Here is a 7,060-nt window from a genome sequence, read left to right on the forward strand (position 1 = left end):
TGAGGGAGACAGAGATGGTACATGGTGCACATATCTGTTAATATGGTACTAGTTTGTGATTTAAAAAAAAAAGTGTTCCCTGATGAATGTAATGTGCCAAATGTGATTTGTTTGATTGTCATTAAAAAACAGTTGTTGGTTTAAAATAACAATAGTAATAATTTAATACAGGTGATTTACAATGTAAGACATGTTAAGAAATAGAGATTTTAGCTGTGATTATAAAGATAAATGCTGGTGTATAAATGATGAATATTGATTAATAGAGCTAAATAGTGCTTACCAAGTTAAGTAAGTTGATTTAAGGTTAAAAAGGTGTACATTTATGTAAATAACTGTGTCATGTTAAAATACTGCGAATGTATTTCAGTTCATTTACAATATTTGACATAAGGTGTATCCAGCAATTAGGTATATATTGAAGACGTTCAGAGTAAGAGTGGTATGACTTGATGAGATATGATAGTAATTGTGATGTTTTCTGCATTACATGTGTTGACTGGTTTTTCTGCTGGATAGAAATTGAATCTGAGCCCTGAGCGCTTCAGTGGCAAGCCAGGAGAACAGAACAGGCTGGGCAGAAGCACGTTGTGGCCACACGTGGAATCCACCTCAAGAAGAACCTCTACTCACTCCACCCATGAACACAGATAAGAACACTCAAAGCCTACCTGGGTAGTAGAACAAACATATACAGCTCTGGAAAAAATTAAGAGGCCACTGCAGTTTCCTGTGAAATCAGCATGTTTGTGTGTGTTACAGCCATTCCATTCCTTTGTTTGTTGAATTCCAACATGAGTGCACCTTACTCTACTTCATAAACACCTGTTCCATGTTTTATTTAAGAAGGAGAAGTATAAAAAGCACTACTGTGGCCATCACTATCCTCTTACAATTGGGAAAAACAGTGCTATTAGTACCGCAAAAGTAACTAGAATCCAAAACTAACTATTGAAAAGTACTGGACTTCTGCTCTGACAATGTTCCCAAACTCTGAGGACTGTTTTTTCTATCAGGACAATGCTCCTGGCCTCAGCTAGGTCAATAAAGGTGTGGGTGATGAACCAGCAGATGAAGACCCTGTTATGGCCAGCCCAATCTCCAGACCTGAACCCACTTTGAAAATTTCTGGAGGAAGATGGATGGTCACAAGCCATGGAACATTGCCTGAGCAGAGTACGGAATGAGTGAGTGAGTTACAGGGAGGAGTTTACTACATGTGGATGGGATTTAAACATTAGTGATGCATGGTACCCACAGTACCAAAATGTCACGGTTCCTATTATGCTAGAAAACACACCTGGAGCAACTGAATGATGCTTTTTTTCTTGCTGATGTTATAAAACACACACACTGCTACAGCTGTGCAGCGACATCAGTGCCTGTCGGCCTGTATCTGTCCCACAGTTAGGTTTGGGGCTCCTGGAGCTCTGTCCATTAGAACAATGACGTTGCTTCCGAGATGTTGAATGAAAAAAAACACATTTCAGCACCACTGATTTGTCATTCCTCTCTGTTTATAACCTGGTGTTTGGCAGTATTTTGTATTGAAGGAGTTGGATATTGAAGCTCTGAGCACTGATCAGCTGATCTGTTGCACTGCTTGTAGCAGCATGTGTGTTTTACAGCACTGGCAAGAAAAAAAAAAAGCATCTTTCAGTTGCTCGGGTTGTGTTTTCTGGTATAGTAGGAACCGTGACGTTTTGGTACTGCGGATACCGTGCATCACTAATGTTTAAATCCCATCCACATGTTGTAAACTCCTCCCTATAACTCACTCACTCATTCCGTACTCTGCTCAGGCTGTGAATGTACCGGCTGTAGCCAACACTATTTAGTGTAATTCATTACTTATGAGATACATTTCAATTTCACAGAGCAACAGACTATCAACTTACCTCCCGGTAACATAACGCAACAGAGAAGTGGGTTTAACATGGAAGCTGTAGCCGGCGCTGGAGCCAGGTCAAACCCACCAATAGAAACTCTTCTTTCATCCATCAGTGTAGGCCCCACCCATTAAGTGCAGTTTAATTCGCAAACAAAACTTTTGAAGTTGCAAACAAAGAGGAGTGATTTTCAAGCAAAAGTTTTTAACTCACAAGCAAAGAGGACTAATTTATAAGCAAAAAGATCTTTGTTTTGATTGCCACTTACTGTCTTTTGCTCACAAAACTCTTTTTCGGTTGCAAATTTTTTTTTTTTTAATTGCAAATCCATTCTTTTTGATTGACAAATAAAGAAAAAAATGTCTCTCCATATGTCGGTAGTTTAGAGAATAAAACAAAAATGTTTATTTTACTCAAACACATACTTTTAAATGGTAAAATCAGAAAAGGATGATTTTGCAGTGGTCTCTCATTTTTTTCCCAGAGCTGTTGACACACACACCCAACACAGGACTGAACTTCATCTTCTGACACAGAAGAAAGGACACTTTGAACTTTTTTTTCTATCTTTATTTTTTATTTGAAATATCTCTGTTTTGTTTTTTTGTTTTGTTTTTTCCTTAATTCCATGCACTGCAAAATAATAATTGCTTTGGGAGGCAATAATTGATCACTGTTCAACTTCCAGGCGGAGTCCAACTTTCTGAACCAAGGGGCATTGTGGTTTGCTTTCTTCCATTAAGGTTAAAGGCGCTACATTCGGTGTTTAGTAATGTTCACCTTCTTCCTCCTTTAATTATGAGTTCATGTCATATTGCCTAGCTAAGTTGCCTGAGAAGATCTCTAGCTCACAGGGTTGAATTCTATGTATGTTGAATGTTATTTCATCCTTTTACATTTTCCAACTGAAAAACTATCAATGAATTCTACATTTAGATATAACAAAATGTCACCTGTACTGTACATGATGATTTTAATATCTTTTAAGGCTCTTTTGAGACAATCACTACAAGGCCTGTTATTTCTGTATGAGTTTCAACTAACAGGTTAACTCAACTAGTATCAGGTCATATTCTGGAGGTTGTTATATTACATATTATAGGATAGTACTGCCTTTGATCGTTGTCTCAAGTTCCACCCACCAGTGGTAAATCAGGCTAGATGATTTAATTACCGCTGTCGCACTGTGGAGGGGGGAGGGGGACCTAATATGCTTTTCAGACATATAAATATGTTTCAAATGGTGTATACTTGTTCTACAGGACATAGGTGTCATATAGGCATGTGTGAAGCCCAGCGTTTCAGAACCAAGCAGGAAAGACAGTTAGTTATGGAGTTTTTTATTGATCAGAACTTTCAGTAGTGTCCCACTGTGGTCCAATATCATATTAAAAGCCCCTGAAATGAGCCTATTAGGGCCCCTAGCAGATAACAGATCATTTCTTTTCGAGGACAAATATTGGTCTCAGATTAATTGTGGCAGCCATATTGGTTTGTCTGAATGTAAAGGTAAGCTTCATGTGTACTGGGAAGAAGATCAGCTGCCTCGGGGGCTCGGTTAACAAGATATTAACATATGAAAAAAAAAAAGTTAATTGTCACCTGATGTCATTCTATATTTTGGTTTATTTTATTAAGCTACATAACTGCATTGATTTTGATTATAGCTACAGTACAGACTGAATAGCCTAGTGTCATATCTAAATGTAATACAAATGGATAACATTTGTCTTCTAACTTTTTCAGGCGCTGCGCTCAAAAGCTTTAAGGAAGGAACTGAGGATGTGGCCCATGGACACACTGGAGAGCACCTCAAGCATGCTCCCTCAAGAGTGGACGGGCACAAATACTCAAGACCGGTCTCGACTTCCTTCTACTGTTACTGTTACCCTGAAATAAATTCCTTTTTTTCAACATGACAAATAGACTATGCTTCTGTTTATTACAAATCATAGACTGATCCTAAACTTTTCAGTATTATTCAGTATTATCTACTGTCACTGAGTGTATATTCTACATCCAGTTGTATTTCAGTAACATGTCTAAATAATGCTCTTCTTTTAAAGGAATAATGTAAATGTCAAACTATGATTATTGTGATTACAGCATGACGTCTGTGTAAGGTTAAAATATGGTTCAAAAATGGTGTGGACATCCTCTCAATGTCTTAATTTGAACATTTATATTTACAAGATTATTAAAAATTTTGACCAAATGAATATGTATGAAAATGTTTAACACCGCATTCAAAATACATTTTAATGATGTTATTGTACGCTGTCACACTGCAAGACAATTATTAAAATGTATTTGGAATGCTGCATTCAATATTTTCATACATATTAATTTGGTCAATTAATGTGGTCTCATTTTAAATAACCTTGTGTATATTAATGACGTTCAAATTTGGTCCATATAAGATATCGAGAGGACGTCCACACTGACCATTTTTGAGCCATATTTTAACATTACACACATGTCCTGTCTGATGTGCAGAATTCTGCTCCCTGCTGAAAACTGAATCCCCAGCCCCAGGTGATGTAGTTTTCAGCAGTAACTTATGTTGTTTTTTTTTTGAGCCATGTTTGTTTGTTTTGTTTTTTGCTAGATATTTTGTGTATGGTGTATCTCAGGTTAAACTTTTTAAAGTTTTATATGCCTTCCAGTTTGCACATTCTTTAATATTAAACATACAGCAATGCCCTAGTTTTAGGGCATTAATAATGCTGCGTTCCAGGCCGTTTTTTGAGCCCGTAAGTCACGACTTCAAACCACGACTCACGATTTTGTAGTGTTCCAGGCAAGTCACACCAAACTGCCTGAGTGCAAGGAAGTGTGGTAGCTAGATGTAAACAAACCAGCATGTCGGACCGTATGTTATGTTCATTTATAATCATTTCTATCGCCAAAGGTGCTTGCTCCTTGGTTATTTGAGGGAAACAGTAGTAAAAACGGTGCATAAGGCAAGAGAAGCTGTTTAAATGTATTCTTGCACTCAGTGGACTGTGAAGTAGCTAATGCTAGAGTAGCTGCTGATTATGCAGAACATTTGCAGATCAATAACGTTAGAGCAATACCTTGTTTTAATAAACAATCCCAATAAACACCGCATCCACGGGAGCTGCCATTGCTACGTGACGTCAGAACTCGTAACTGGGAGTACATCGATCTAGTATGAGTTCAAATTTCATATACATATAAACAAATATACTAAAACACACCCAAATTTTTAAAATTTCCTATTGCAATTTGAAAATTATATAAAATCTTTAGAATTTATTTATAATTTTAAAAAAAAAAGCTCCAACACCTTGGCTATTTATAAACAGTTCTTTAATACTGACTGAACTCTCTATTGCACTTTTTTATTTACATTTGTCAGATTTTTTATTTTTATTTATTTACTTTTTTATACTGTTATTTGTATATTATGCTTTGTATCTTTAAATCTATGCATTATTTTCTTAAACTTATATGTTAAAATGGTTTTTCCCTTTTGACATCTTGTTGTTTGCTTAAATGTTTGTAATGTATACTAAAAAATTTTCAATAAAATTGGAAAAAAAAATAATTTCTACAACCCTGAATAACAATAAATAATTGCAACATTTAAAAAAAAAAAAAAAAAAAAAAGATCTAGTATGAGTTCATGGGTGGGAAGTCACCGGTTTGAGTGCCATTCAAGTGCATTTTCACCGGTAGAAGGTTGGAAAAACACGAGTTACAGGTGGCCTGGAACACAGCATAAGCTGTAGGCAGGACAAAAAAATAGCGGAAGCCAATGTTTGGAGGACAGTAACAGGACTGTGTTTATGAAAGCATCGGCCAAAAACAGGGTCAGTGAGACTGGCGCATGCGCAGTACAAAACAGCCGCTTACAATAGTTTGGAACTGATTATATTTAAAAAGAACTAAACACCACCAGGAAAACTATGGACAAAATGAAGACTCCACATTGGAATTCTACTGTTGCCAGGTTACGGACTGAGTGTATACAGACTGAACCGCTATTAACCGTCGTTTTTCGAACTTGTATTGAGAGAAAAAAGCAGGTATCTGATCCACGCGACAGATATTTAAGCTAATAACATCAAAGCTAGGAGCGACCACGGAGAGAAAGAAGAAGAAGAAGAGAAAAAAGAAGAAGAGGAAGAAGAAATCACCTGTTGGACATCACATCAACCTACGGACCACCGAGAAGGACCAGGACTAGGACCACCGGAAGACACCGGCTAGGCGCTTTAGCATCAGCAGAAGGTAAGAATCCTTTTAAACTTGTCATTTCATGTAAATAACACTTAGAGCAGGACTAAAACATGAAAACTAATGTAAACCTTGTCAGATTATTGAATTACTGAAGTCCTATCATGCAGGTTAAGCCGTTTCTGTGGTTTTAGGCTTTCAGGCAGTAAGTATCATTTTGAAAACTGCACCTTGTTATTACAGTTAATCAGAAATTTTCAAGGACAACCAAAACAGTGGTGCTGCTAAGTCATGTGAACAGCTGATGGCATGTACCAGCTCCATGGAATACAGTCTGAATACAGTATTAGTATAAACAGGGCCAGTCCGGGCCATAGGCCATATAGGCGGCCATTGTTGTGCCGAATTCTGCTCCCTGCTGAAAACTGCATCCCCAGCCGCAGGTGATGTAGTTTTCAGCAGTATCTGTTTATATTGTTCTATATTTTGTGTGTTGTGTATCTAAGATTTAACTTTAGAAAGTTTTATATACCTTACAGTTTGTACACTCTTTAATATTAAACAAAAAAAACATAACTGCAATATCTTACAAAATTATTCATTAATTAATTGCTACACAGGTATGATGGTGTTAAAAGGTTGAATAATTCACAGTTAATTTCATACCCTACAGTCAGAAAGGAGAAAAAGTTGTGACAAGATGAATTCGGTGCACTATGTCCTCTTCATGGCTGACTTAGAGGGAGCAGTTTTTGGCAGGGAGTAGAATTTGGCACAACAGCCTTATCCACTGGAAGGGAAGAAAAAAGAATAAGGAAAGTACTAATTTCTCATGTTCTGTCTTAACAATAAAGAAATGAGTAAATTAAAACAACTGACAAACATCTGCTGAGCTTGAACTGGTTTATAAAATATAAAATTGCTGTTGTAAGATTGCAACGTATGATAAGAAATGATTGTATCCTATC

The sequence above is a fragment of the Sphaeramia orbicularis genome, chromosome 21 (genome assembly GCF_902148855.1).
Source record: "Sphaeramia orbicularis chromosome 21, fSphaOr1.1, whole genome shotgun sequence".
Classification (NCBI taxonomy): domain Eukaryota; kingdom Metazoa; phylum Chordata; class Actinopteri; order Kurtiformes; family Apogonidae; genus Sphaeramia; species Sphaeramia orbicularis.